Below are 14,408 nucleotides of genomic sequence, written 5' to 3'. Positions count from 1 at the left end.
TGTATGAATGCCAAAGTTTCCTTGACCAAATTCGGGCTCGGAAATGCTACTGATGTTTTAATTCATGGATTATTATGCTTACGTATTTGTTTTTGTGAATTATCATTCCAAATGTCCTGCCTCCTTTCAGAATGAACGGGGTATATCCAGTCTTTTTTCTTAAAGAGTATGGGGTAAAGCAGTAATAATCAATATCCAGAGTTCCTAATGATGCCAAGATACCATACAACTCCTTCAATTAAGTTATTTCGGAAAGGTGCTGGTTTGAGGTATTTTTTTTCGTACACAATTTTGCCTGCTGATCTCATAGTGCTTTCACTCTGCTATGACAAACCTGCAGAAGACCATTCCTTTGTCAAACTTTACTTTCCATGGGAAACCCCTCATGGTATGTTGGAAAAGAATGCTGAGGAATGCTTGGTGAGAAGGGGCCTGTGACACAGCCAGAAAGCTCATTCTGCAGAGCTACTGTTCATCAGTTCCCACAGGGTTTGGGAAGAAAGGGCAGACTGTTACAGAGCTATATAATAATTAAGGGGGCATGTGGGGATGATTTAATAGGATTGTCATTTTAATTTATCCTTCTGTGAAATGCCCATTAGTCACCAGCTAGTCTGTTTTCCTTTTTTTCTTTTTTTTTTTAATAGAAATCTGTTTTGAAATGTTTTGAATTATGTGAAATTCAAGGAAGACCAGATTTTAATTTCTCATTTATTTGTGTGTGCAGGTTGGCTAACCCAAAGAAATTATTACGTAGAAATGATGACAAGACAAAACAAATGTGATAGGTTTCCTCCCTTGACTCTATTTTAAGCACTAGAGCGCATACTCATTTTTCTTTTAAATATTTGGAGATCTCTCTGACCCCATAATACAATGAAATCCCCATGTTAATGCTTGGAAAAAAAAAGTGAAGGCCATATTTCCAATGTATCTCCCTGCGGTTCTCTGTGGGTTAGGTTTCTACATCATGTGGAGTACTATACTGTGTACTAATTGGCACCCTTGTTGATAACCTCAGTTGAAAGAGCAAGGATTAAGAACCAAATTGCAACCTCCCTGAAGAAAATCTTTAAAAAAGAATAGCTAACTGGAAGGCTCTGTTGACTTCCTACATTTGTCTGAGGTTCTCAGGGGAATGAAACATATACTCCTCCCTTTTGCATTCAAAGACATGAATATACAGTGTTTAGTGAGGAATGTATAGAACAGGCTACCTGGGAATGAAACTACTTTATCTCTGAGAGGTTCATAAGTGCAGAAGTATTTCAGTATATGGCGGAATAGGTGGTTCACTGAACCTCACTCTTCAAATGATTCTTTATTTCATCAGAGTTTAAATGACAGTGTACGGGAGATAGTTCTACATATGTGTTAATCCTGCTGAACTCTTTTCACTGGAGAACTCTAGAGGTTTTGGTTTTTGTCTTGAGAGTTAGAGCTTATTTAGGGTTTAGAGGCCGCCTAGTAAAACATCTCACATGCTGTGGCTCCTAGTGTAGTAGAATTCTTAAGTATGTCCTTAAAGTAAACTGCATTAACAGTTTCTTAAGGTTTTGTTAGTATGACTTAAACAAGTATATCTTTCTTTCAAAGCCAACAAAGACTGACCAAGATTGAGGAATGGATGATGGTCAATGAATGAAAGTATACTGACTACATTTTATTTCTGCTGTCTCATCTGAGACAATGTGTAATAACAGTATGTGCTTGTAAAAGCTTTTGATCAGAGGAACTTAGCCAGTGAATCCTATACTCCTTAACAGGCATTACCTTGATTGAGTGGCATAGCTCTTCCCCTCCACCCTTCCATGCCAAGCACCAATGTGTTCATGGAGTTCATCTCAGATTTGGATGGCTCAGTAGTAATTTACTCTGTTGGTGTGTGAATGGAAGAATCTAAAGCAAAAGACAAGTGAATGAAGAATCAGAAACAAAAGCTATTACATTAGGTAGGTCGGTTGTATAATATCCAAAGCTATCAAATGTACAAAACCATTTTTGGAATTTATTTCCTCTTTCTTGTGAACTCTGCCTTTCTAAGTAGACCCTGTGCTGTTACTCTTCAAAACTAATACTCCAGTTATGTCTGTTCCTGTGAAACAGCTTCTTAATCATTCCTTTCAGCATCTGCTATAATCATAGCACAAATCCCTATTATGATGGGCACATAACTCACTTTCTGTCTCTCTCTAAAGAGCAAATACCAGCACTGCTTAATAGCTCAACAAACAGTTTTGCTGGAGAAGGACTATTATCCATCTGCCTTAGACTATACTTGTACCAATCTACCACAGGGTAACTTTACTGCTTTCATTTGGCCTTCCTAGTTTTGTAGACCTATTGTGGTTGTTAGTCTGCAAAAGTAAAAGTGTCTGCATTCTGTTAAGAGAATTATTAAAAAACCTATGGCTGATTTGGAACAGTGTCATATTCCGAAGCAAATATTATTAATACAGGTCAGTCCTCAGTCACAAAATGTGTGTAATAACAATGGAGTTTTGCCCTGAGGAGCACATACAGACATTCGTTTGGCCTGCTGTAGTTCAGTTCTTTACTGCTTTCCATTTTGTTATTAATTCTTCTTTTTTTTTTCCTTTTTTTTTTTTTTTTTTTTTTTTTTTTTTTTTTTTTTTAATGAGTATCAACACTCAGGAAACTATTTGAAAAGCAGTTTGTATGTCCTGATATACCATGAACTTCTGAAGAACACGGTTTTTTTAGTTACCCTGATATGTATATTTTAGTTAGACTTGATACGTATATTTTAATTTTGCCCTCAAAAAAGGGAGTATGTCACTATCAGGTTTGGTTTTCCTCATGTTCTCATCTCTGCATAAGTTAGAAATGTTTCTTAAATGTCCTTAACTTGATAAAACCACTAACTTAAAGCTGCTGATAAACCCATCAGGTTTCAAACCCAAAGCACAGAGTAAAATTCTCATTCTGTTCTGACTACCTGAAAGCAAGAGCGAGCACTATCGAATCTCTGCTTACTTACATGTGCTGAAGAAACATGCTCACTGAAGAAAAAGGAGAATTGCCCTGTTTAGTTGGAGGCCAGCCAGCTTCATGGGTTTGCCTGTGCTGCAGGATCACTGCAAAAAGGATGATATCTTGTCCTCAACACAAGTGTTCTCTTAATGTACACACATTTTTAAAGCTTACTACCATTTCCTCACGTTACCTTTTCTTCGCTGCCACTGACTGAGTTACCAGTGCACCAACTCTCTTTTTAGTAAGAAATGACAACTTATGAACTAGATTTCAGTTGGGCTTTCCAGTAACCCTTCTATCATTCATTAATATTGATGGGAGGGTGAAAGGGCTGGGGTGTCACTCTGAGGAGTGTTCTTTCATAGTTTTGGCATCATAACATACTTATTTTTAAAACTGTGAAATTATGTATGTATTTTAAGTGCATATTGCAAGTATGGATAGAAAGGCTTTTGTTTCGGTGGAAGTGAAAGTATGTTGGACTCTTTGGCCAGTCTGACTGACTGACCGTACCTTATGAAATGGTTCACATTACTGTTGCTTGACCAATTTTTTTCTCTTGAATGCTTTCCTCTCCATGCAGGAAGACGGTCTGGTTAATGCCTAATTATAAAACGTTTAAATCCATGCTCAGAAGAGCAGTGTTTATGTTAACATCTGTAATGGCTCTTTGCTTTCGTAACTATAAGTTTATTGGAAAATGCAAAAATTGGGACAATTATTTATCTACGTTTTGTGAAATAACATGAAGTGGAACTTTAGAAACTGTTTTGTAGTTGTCTTTTATACTGTTTTGTGAAGGTTGAATATTCATGTATGTTTGTTGCAGTGATTATGTTTTGTTGCTAAGTAGTTTGCTGTGGCCTGAAGTCTGCTGATAGTTTGCTTTGTTTCAACAGATTTTCCATCAAGATGGTTATACAATTCATGCCTTTAAATTTCAAGTTTCTTTCTGTTAGGATGTGGTGATTTCACTGAGTGATTACAACAGTATTCCTTTTCTTAATGGATAGTGTTCATAAAGCAAAATACTCAAACCAATATGTTTTGAATCTTACGATGCTAAAAGTTCCCTGAATGGCTTCTGAGCAGAATCCAAACAGCATTTTAAAAAGGTCACACTGAAAAAATAGCATCCAAACCAGTAACAGCCTGCTCTCCACCATCCCCAATGTTTAATCAGCAGTCTTTTTAGCTGATAAAGTCTTGAGTGATTTTTTTTTCTCCTACTTAAGGCCATTCTGGATATACTCACTAAGTGGACCTAACAGTACTGGTATATTTTATGTTAGCAAGTCATGATAGAAAAGTGCTTGAAGTTCAGGGGGCATTTGTCTCCTTTCTCACAAATTCATTTAAGTACTAGTCTTGCCATAGCTTTAACTGGGGCAGACAACCATACAAATGACTTGAGATAAAATGAAAATAATGGACTGAGCTGGATGCCGGGGGTGGTAGTTACACTGCATGCACATCAATAAGCATTGAGTGTTATTCTATGCTAATGTAAGCCTGATGGATCAGCTTTCGCTTTTAGCCTAGAGGACCATTAAGCACTAGAAGCTGGGTCAAACTGATATAGTAAGGCAGACATACCCTAACGGTTGGCAACAGTAGTTAAGAAGCAGTAATTTGCTATGTATGAGACTAATGTTGTTTAAAATCTTCATGATCAGAACAAAGATCAGAGAAGGGATAATACATCTTTGTTTAATGTTCTTTGGTAAATTTGATTCGTTTAGGGAAAAAACCCACTAAGATGCAAACATGAATAAAGCATTGATCAGTTCTTTTGGAAACAGTTAATGTATCATTGTATGTTACAGAACAGCAAAGCATTGCATACGGTTTTCAAAAATGTAAGGAAATTCTCATAGGATAATATTGCGTAATTAAGATAGGTGATGTATTATTTGATTTAAAATTAAATACAATTTAATTGCTCCTATATTTTCTTTATAGCCCTGAAAATATTAAAATATAGCTCAAATTGATTGAGTTATAAAAATATGCTGAAGGTAAATTGGAAGAAACATCACTATTTATGTAGATCTGATTCTAAAGAGAATTTTGTCCTTGACATTACCAGATAATGATAATAGTGTTATCTTTATTCTGTTTTGCTTATACCTAGGCATTGTTGCCTCAGATACCGATACTGCTTAAGAAGCTGGCCAGGTTTAGCTGAACATACATCTAAATTTAGAAGTTTTTTGTTTACCATCTGTTCTTTAAAATGTTTTTATTAATATTTTTTTTCAGATTTTATTGCATGTATAGAGCTGCTGCATGTAGGGCTTTTGATAACCAAAATCACACTGGCAATGCTGATGAATATTAACAAAAATCAATATAATGTGTTAAATAAGTTATATGACTGTTCAGTTTCAAAGGCGTACTGAGAAACTACCCTGTAGTTAGTTTAGACTTTGATCATTTTGCCTCACTGGTGTAGCCTCACCCACCCTCAGCTTAGCTTTGTTGAGGCCTATTCACATTTTATGCTGTCTGGGCCACAGTTTGTGGTGCATATTGCATTTAGTCTACCTTCTGTTGGGAAATTTTTTTCCTCCTTGCTAGTACAGCACAGCTTGGTGAGGAAAGATGAAGTGATCCATTATAGTAACACACTATGTAAATTTAGGAGACTCCTTTTGCTTATCAGGAAGTGGGGAGACCTCTCATATAACAGAGATACCATAATATTGCCTTCTCCACTGTGTAACTCAGATGATGGCTAAAGAAATATGTGGATTGACTAGGGAATCTGTAATGTATCTGAGTAGAGAAGACATGGCTTCAGATTATCCAGCCTTCAGATCATCTTCATGTTATCTGTGTAATACAGAAATAATAGTTGTTTCCTATCTTGGATCTAGAAATAAAATTTTCTCTATTTCATCAATTAGAGCATTCCCAAAACTTATAACAGATGATTTAAGGTGTAGGAACATAAGCAATGTGTAAGTAAGACTAATTTGTTTTCCTTTCCACGTATCTGAGGACTACTTACGTTGGGTTTTTCCAAAGCCAACAATGTTAGCTGTAAGCGTATCTTGCTTAAAATGTCCTTTGGATGGTTAGCCTTTCCTTTAGCAATTTCTTTTTTTCTCTAGTTTTTACATATCATTATTCAATTTAACAGGCTTTTTTTTCCCTTCATGATGCTTTTGTGTGTATGAATTATGTTTGGTTGTGTCTTAAACTTGTTTGAAATTCAGCACATATTGAAAAGAAAAACCTCAACCAGCAATATTTCTTTTGCTCCAGGCAGAATTTGTGTTTGGAGGTTTTTTCCTTCAGTGTCTGGCTAGCCTTGATGTTTTATGTAGAGGCATTGTTAGAAGTTGGTTTGGTATAGCATAATCTTATTGATTGAAATATGTTTACTTTCCTGACAATGAAAGTAGGAATTTATCATTTAACTTTCACTTAATTAGAAGAATCTTTGTAAAAAATGAGAGTTATAAAACATCAATTCAGAGAATACAGAACATAAAAGGGTAATCGGGGTTTTTTTTCCTGTTTTGGGACATTAAAAGAAAAATGCTATATTGAGATAGATGCCTATTAATTGCTGCTCTCTTCTTGTAGCTGGGGTGGTACTCTTGTACTATGTGTAAAAAGGTGAGATTAAGTCATTACAGAATAGAAGTAAAATTCCAGAAATTAGCAATGTCGACAAAATTTTAAGGGGGAAAAAAAAAACACCTCAACAGACCCCAAACTTAGGATTTCTTGTTATTTCTAGGGCATTAAGAAAGGGGAAAAAATAGTAAATACTGAAGAATTCAGCATGTCTATGATACTGCAGAATATGCAGATTTTTCTTGTGGTTGATCATAAATCATAGAATAGTTAGGGTTGGAAAGGACCTTAAGATCATCCAGTTCCAACCCCCCTGCCATGGGCATGGACACCGCACACTAAACCATGCCACCCAAGGCTTCATCCAACCTGGCCTTGAACACCGCCAAGGATGGAGCATTGATCTATGGATCTATGGTCAATGGAAAAATTTCAGTCATTCTTAGATAAAAGATGAGAATGAAAGGAATATGCATAAAGGATTGGTCTGTATCACAGTTATAGGCCTTTTTGCATTTTCTGAAGAAAAACAGCAGCAAGCAACAGTTTCAGAAAATGTTTCATGCCCATTTAACTAAAGGCAAAAGCAGACCTCTATTTCCTGTCCAGATTAGCATCAGAAGAGATCATTAATCTTGTGTAGATTTCTGTGATAGTTTAGTGAAAGGTGAAAATGTAGATTATTTGTTTTGTCCCTTTCTAACTAAAGCAGCTTGTCAGATATTGTATTAATCTTTGAAAAAGCCTGTACCAAAAAGGGAGAAGACCATTTTGGACTGTTTATCATCTCAGGAAAATTGTCGGCAGAAACTTCAAATGATCCTTTATCCGCTCAGACTGCACTTACGCTTCTTCATTTCATCCCTGGTGAGTTGGCTTTTTGGCTTGACTTTTCAGCTTGAGTTAGCTACCTTGACAGTAGTTAGCAAAATCATTATACTAAGCACAGGACCGTCCAGTCAACATGACACAAGTTTAAATGAACCTGAACTTATTGTCCAAAATGGCCAGATACAGTTCCCTATATCCTCTGCTGTGTTAGGTAAAGACCAAGACTGCAGCCATGTTGTGGGATTGATAGGCTTTATGGGTGAGAACTGCCATCACAAGAACCAGACGAACTGGAAACCCACTGTCTCCTCATTTGTTTAGGTCGCAAACATATACTGCAACTATTTTAAAATTAAGAAAGAAATGGTTCTGAACAAAGATGCTAAGTCATATTGACATTTTAGTCCTGAGTAAAGAATCAGCTTAAAAAGAAATCAGATCCTTTGTGGAATAGGACTATGCTATGAAGAGAGATGTGTTCTTTCTAAGGAGGATATGATACCAGGTGAGCTAAAACCGCAGATGATATCAGTTCTTATAAAATTGAGCAGGGGACAACTTGCCTAGGAAAAGGTCTCAGATGCACAGGTGACAAAGCTTATTAAGATTATATGTAGTGATGAGGAATTCCAAGCATATACCTAGCTTGTCATTCCAATATAAATTGGTGACTTAGTGAATTGACTCTGGGTCAGATCTCTCATTCATTATCATGACCTGTTGTCTTGGTGATAGGCTGGGAACAGACTTGAAGGCGACTAAGACTTTTAGGAGTGACATAGAACTTTGGAAGCTGCATCCTGAATTGCCCACAAAAAGGAAAAGAAAGTGTGAATGCTTTGGATATTGCAGTGGAAGAAAAGAGGTTGAAGAATAGGAAGAGCTTGCATTAAAGTGTTAGGGTTTTTATGTTGACCTGCAGTATTTACAGATTTTGAAATTGTGCAAGGAAATGCAGACTAATTCCCATCATTTACTCTGATGTTTAGGAACTTCCTAATAATTTGGTTTTAACAAAAATGAGAGGGTTTGGGAGGAGTGAAGTTCATCCCGGACTTTTCATCTTACAGGAAACCCCAGTTAAAAGGCAAGCTTTTCCTACTTTTAGTTTGTTTGAATTAACAGAAGAATTAGGAAAAAAAAGGGGGGGGGGGAATAATTTAGATCATCTGTAATGTATATAGAGGTCATAAAAATGGCTACTATGAATTGTGATGGGGAAAAATATATTAATTGAAACTTGTGAATTGTTACATAGAAACATTACATCATAAATCCAGAGCTTTTTTATTTAACAAGAATTTGGAATAGTTTGGTAAAAAATTGGGAAACCAGTTGCTGTTTCTCTTTGAGAGAGTTTCTGAAGGGGAGGACAAGATACATGAATTGTGGCATGTAATTGATATTTAAAATGGGATTTAAAAATAGTTTACAATTCATCATGTTTTATGAACAGGTGTCTTCTTAAGACATTTAAAATGTTATTTCTTTTTCAATAATTTTCTGGAGCTCAAGCATTTTGAACACTGAAATGATATACATCATGGTCAGTGTAGTTCTCATTCAGCTACTTGTATTTTAAAGTCAGTTGAAGGGACCTGCAGTGTGTGAGTACAATGTTAACAATGTGTATTTTCAACCCATTTATTCTTTTAATAATTTTGTGCAGTATGTTAATAGATGTAGTTTACTTTTAATGTGTTTTGTGTAATGTCCTTATGTTAAGTAAATGGAGAGATTATAGGAAATAATTGACTTTGCATATTGTATTTATTTAATTGTTTTGTCCCTTTTGAAGATATGTGGCTTCATAATCACATCAAACTATTAGTGATGACCTGTTCTTGTAAAGTAAGTCAAGTAATCATATCCACATTATTTAATTACAGGATTTCAATAGGAAAATAAGAGACTACAATGGCTACAGGAGATGAATAACAGGAAGGGAAATAAAATAGCTTTCTGTTTCTTGAAGACTGGATTCCAGTCAAATTCAATCGGGAACAAATGAATGGTTTCACCTATCAGTGTGGTAGGATTTTTGGACATATGCAGAACTGAATCTATGATTCTATAATTTTGCAGAATTGTTAAGTTTAATTTGAAGAGGTCCAGATTTGGTCTGCCTGGGCTATAAATGCAAGACAGGAAACATTTTGAGAGTGAGATAGATTGTGCAGACAATGCTGAAGATAATTATTAGTTTATACCTAGAAATATGATAGTTCATCTAAGGGCATAGAAATCCTATTATAGGTTATAATGTTCATGATATACCCAGTTACTGAATGCTTAAGCATGTAGTCCCCTATGCCAAATTTGAGCTGTGTATGATCAGTGATATGCAAGGTGCTTTAGATACAGAGCGATATCTACATAGTCAAACACTTTTCCTTGTACAGCAGCAATGAGTACAATAATATAATTACTTACCTACTTATTCAACTAGCAGAAGTTGCAGGCAGATGGTCAACAGCAAGCTGAAGATGATTATATAGTAAACCTACTGATCTCTATAGGACATCCCAGGGAGAACATAAAGGCCAAGTATGAAGAAGATTTAGATGATCAAAACAACTAGAGAATGAAAAAAGGCTGAATGTGGTTGGTGACTTAATACAGGGTTATCAGAAGTAGGAACACTTCCTATATAGTTAAGTATAACCATCTGTTTTTTTAAAAGGAAAGAAATTTCCTAGTCCACATATGATTCTAAAAAGGTGTTTCAAACCACTAGGAATACCTGTTTTTAAGGCTTGTGAGATTGTTCTTACAAAACACTTGGTTTTGATTGAGTAATATCTGGAATGGGTTTTTGGTCTCCAAAATTAGAGAGACATCAAGATGACAGGTCCAAACCATGAGTTACTACAGTAATGTAATATTTTAAAGCAATCTCTGTTCCTAAAACACAGGCAAATAGGAGCTGTTGTAAAATTACAGGTATTACTCACAGAAAAGCCTTGATTTATTTGCTAGATTTCTCTGCTCTGCCTAAATAGGTAGCAGGTTGAGGAAAAGATTTCCTTTCCTTTGAAAATTAAATTTAAAACAAGAGTTTTCAATTTGTTTATTCTCCAGCCTGGAAGGGAATTAATCTAATAATGATAATTAAAACAAAATACCTGTGGGAGAGAGAAAAGAACCTTAGGCTGTGGTGTTCCAGCCTTTCTTAAAAAAATAGATTTATTTGATCAAGTGAGTCGCTTTGATTGTATTTTGGGGGTGGGGTGGGTGTGTTTTACTGCAAGCTGGAGAGGCCAGGGAGTGGTCCCATAATGTTAGCCTTGTGGAGAAGAGTAGAGTAGTATCTTATTTTTTAGCAGTAGGTAGCATGTGTATGAGCCACATCCAGTGCTTGGTCTAACTACCCATTGCTCTCCCACACCTTTTGCTGGCCTTGTGCTGCTGTCCTCTGTCTTGTGTGGGGTAAAACAGCTGTGTGTTGTGGAGATAGTATATTAATCTAAAGGAAAAATACAATTTTTGGTGGATTAGCTTTTCATTGATCTTGCTGTGCAACCCAGTATCACCAAAACCAGTGCAGAACTGACAGCAGGAATGTATGGTTGGGACCAGAAATGTGGAGGGTAAGAAGCTGAGGGAGGCCTCTTCCTTGGGCAGTGAACCACCATGAAATTGGATTACATCACATAAAATTGCATCTCAAAATAGTTTATATCCCTGAAAGTAGAATGCCTCCTTAAGACAGGAGACCCAGGTTCATATTTGCTCTGATTCAGGCAGAGAAAAGTCTCAAAGCTTGTGAGATTCAGCAGTACAGTTAAGCTAATCTACTGTCTGTCTGTGCCCAAAGGGAGCTTCTGCACTCCTTTCTACAAACTCCCTCCTGGCTGCATTTCCACCACTTTCCTACCTACCAGCCTGGTCAATGTTCTGACTCCCCATCAGACTATACTGAGGCAGAATAGGGGTGGGAGCTGTTGATTTTTTGGTAGGTCTAGTGTTGGAAACTGAATCAGAGGAGAGTCAGTGATGGCATGCCTTGGGCTTTTGTTTTCTTCCAAAGGGGTGGAAAAAAGTGTCAGCCTATGCAGTGAACTGAATTGTGCTTTATGGCGCTAAAGCAGTCATTTTTTATTAATTAAAAAAGCAGATTTGGAAAGCAAGATTGAAGGAGAGCTTTCCCTCACCACTGGAAGAAAGGCTGAGTGCTTCTAATACAGCTCCTAGATGTTCAAGCAGTGGTGAATGACCAAATATATACTCATGTCTGCTTTTTTACAGTATTTAATTTTCCTTGCAGCTCTATTGTCGTTAAGACCTGGAGGGGACACGTAGAGAACAAATTGAGCTATCATTTGTGCCCAATCAAAGAGATATTGGTGTCTTAGGAATGTTTCTCTGATATTTTCTCATATTTCTCTCCTGCTTTTGTTATTTCTTTTAGGTACTGTGTGTTCTGAATAATATTTATTCCTGTATCAAACACCAGTAGATACATCGATGTTTTGCAAAACTCTAATAATGCCCCTGTTTTCAGACCTTGCTCTTATATTATGTTCTTTTTAATTTGCTCTAATTAAACCAATAGCAGAGTGGTATGTGGCATTCAATGTCTCCTTAGCTTTAATCTCCCCATTAATGCTGTTCCTTTTGGAGAGCTGTGCCCAGTATTTTATTTGTTTTGATAATGTATGCTACTTGACAGAGTGAATCTCTGTTATGAGAGTCTCTTTGCTGTAATGTTACTTCACCTAGGCTTCTAAATACATTAAGTCTAGTTTAAATTTGCCCTTTTGCTCTGGCCTCATTTTGTTACCCGTGCCAGTCTCTCAGACAGTAAAGAATAATGCCTTTATGTGTTCAGATAGAGTTATGATCCCTAGGATTCAATGTAGAAGGGTTAGAGGCTGGAAGAGAGCAAAGTGACATTTTTGTAAAATAAGATATTTCTAGTCTTCTGATTAAAGGGAAAACTTACTTTGTCTTCATTATCAGTCAACAAAGCTACACTGACTTTTTGCACAATTGCTTGGTTTCTAATGAAGTCAGATACATTGATTTGAGAAATCTAAACAGCAAACGTTAGTGCTTTTCCATGGGTATGTATGCGCATATGTTTGTGTGCATCTTACTAAGTCTGATATTACTTGGAACTTTCAAGTTGAATGTATTTTAATGGTTTTCATCTTCCTCTTTGAAAGGTTATTCTGATGCAACACTGGTGTGTCTGATGGAAGTATTGCCTAAATAGAACCAGTCTTACCCTACTTAAAAGTTTCTCAGTTTTATTTCAACTTATGCTTTAGAAGGAAATTTGTTTGGCTTGGAGCCTGCTAATACATCACAGCAGATAACATTCTGTTAACAACAGGGGAATTTTTGTTTTTCTGCAAAATTGCATTTATTGAACTGAATTAAGAGTTTAGGGGCTGCAATTTCCTCTCCCAAATCACCTTGCTACTACTTAGCCTCCAGGCAGAAGTTGGAGTTTGTTGTAGGGAGCATGGAAATGCTTTTAAAGTAATGACTTTGAGGTAAAACACTAAGCAAAAGTGGGGACACCTGCTGTTAATAAAAGTGCCTGCACATTCCGCAGACTTACATTCCCGGTAGAGGGAACCGCTGAGTAAAATCCTGGGCACTCTTGTGGAGATCCCATAGGTGGCAGCAGTCACTGCAACTTAGGAGGGTAACAATGGAGTGATTTATAGGTACCAGAATAAAGATGTCACAGCTCAGCTAATGGGGTCTTTCTAGGGAAAAGTGCTGCTCTTTGAAATGCGCTAAGTGAAAAGCATGCCACTTTATTATTTTAGTTTGCTTTTAAGGTTTGACTAGCTCTTTGTCTGTAAGTTATATTTTTAATGTTGCTCCCAAACAGGTTTTGAGGGAGCCAGCATTTTATAGTGCCATGCTATGAAGTACAGTTCTTTGAACAGCCAGAGGGAAAGACCTGATGGGAATTTTAAAGAAGAACAAACTCTTGTTAATTCCAATGCTAGGACTACATATTCTGTGTTACCGTAAGCTTTTGTCTTATAATCAGGAGATTGAATGGCACAAAGTAAACAATATTGCTTTAATTTTGAGAAGCCTGGCTGAAACCAGGTTGTTTTTTCTTAATTAAATACATATTTGGTTCTGTCTTTGATAGTATAGTTGCTATACTTCAAATTCCCTGCATGAAAAAGCCTCAGAACTGAGGTAGCACAGTCACTGAATCATTTTTGCTCCCTAGAGGAAAGGAGAGAAGCTTGCTGTTCGAACTTCATGAACAGAAGAGCTTAGTTAAATTACCCCAAATGAATAAGTATGTGCTGCTTGTAAATATATTGTATTGTGTATACCACTGGGCTAGTAGCTATCTTGTTTGCATTTTTAACCTAAACCCCCACCTTTTATAAGTGACAGGTGAACTGAATTTGGTCTTTTTTCTTCATAAGTACCACCACAACACAAGGAATGTCATGCCCTGCTGCTGAAAATATAGTTGCTTGGGTTTTTTTTTTTCCTTTATGTTTTTATCAGGCGAAGTATTTTACCCATTAATTTTTTCAAAATGCGCTGAAAATCATTGAAGCTCATCTCTTACTTGTTTTAAGAAATTAGTATAATCACCTCATTCATTCTGTCAGTTCAAATAAAGTGGTAAGAAGTAGGCTTTCTAATATGACAATAAAACAATAAATAAAAAGTGTTTATGCCTTTATCAGCACGGATCTCTTCTGGGTGAATGCATTATTGTACCCTCCTACGTATATAAATACATTCTGCTTAGATGGAACATTTGCCTAGCTAGCATTTTTCACTGTTAAAGCCTTCACCAGTTCTCTAGGACATACTTTCATGTAGGTGCTGTAAAATGTTGGGAACTCCTCCATGTTAGTAGTTTGTGCAGTATCACCAGAAGATAAAATTTCAAACAGAGATATCATTGAATCCCTTTTACAGGTAAGAAAGTAAAAATAAATCTCTTTTGTTCTATGTTTGACAGTCTTACTGTGCTGAAGCTGTTAATTTTATTA

The 14,408-nt window shown here is 36.3% G+C and overlaps 1 protein-coding gene across 1 annotated transcript in view; it reads left to right on the top strand.

The window, feature by feature from the left end:
• The window catches only part of CAMKMT (calmodulin-lysine N-methyltransferase), a gene marked incomplete at its 3' end in the record, with an annotated part of 211,457 nt that overhangs the window by 62,095 nt on the left and 134,954 nt on the right, over positions 1–14,408 (top strand). The window lies entirely within an intron of this gene.

Source organism: Psittacula echo (genome assembly GCF_963264785.1).
Source record: "Psittacula echo genome assembly, chromosome: 4".
In the NCBI taxonomy this organism is placed as follows: Eukaryota; Metazoa; Chordata; class Aves; order Psittaciformes; family Psittacidae; genus Psittacula; species Psittacula echo.
The sequence above is the reverse complement of the archived record's forward strand: the minus strand, read 5'-3'. Positions and strand labels throughout refer to the sequence as shown.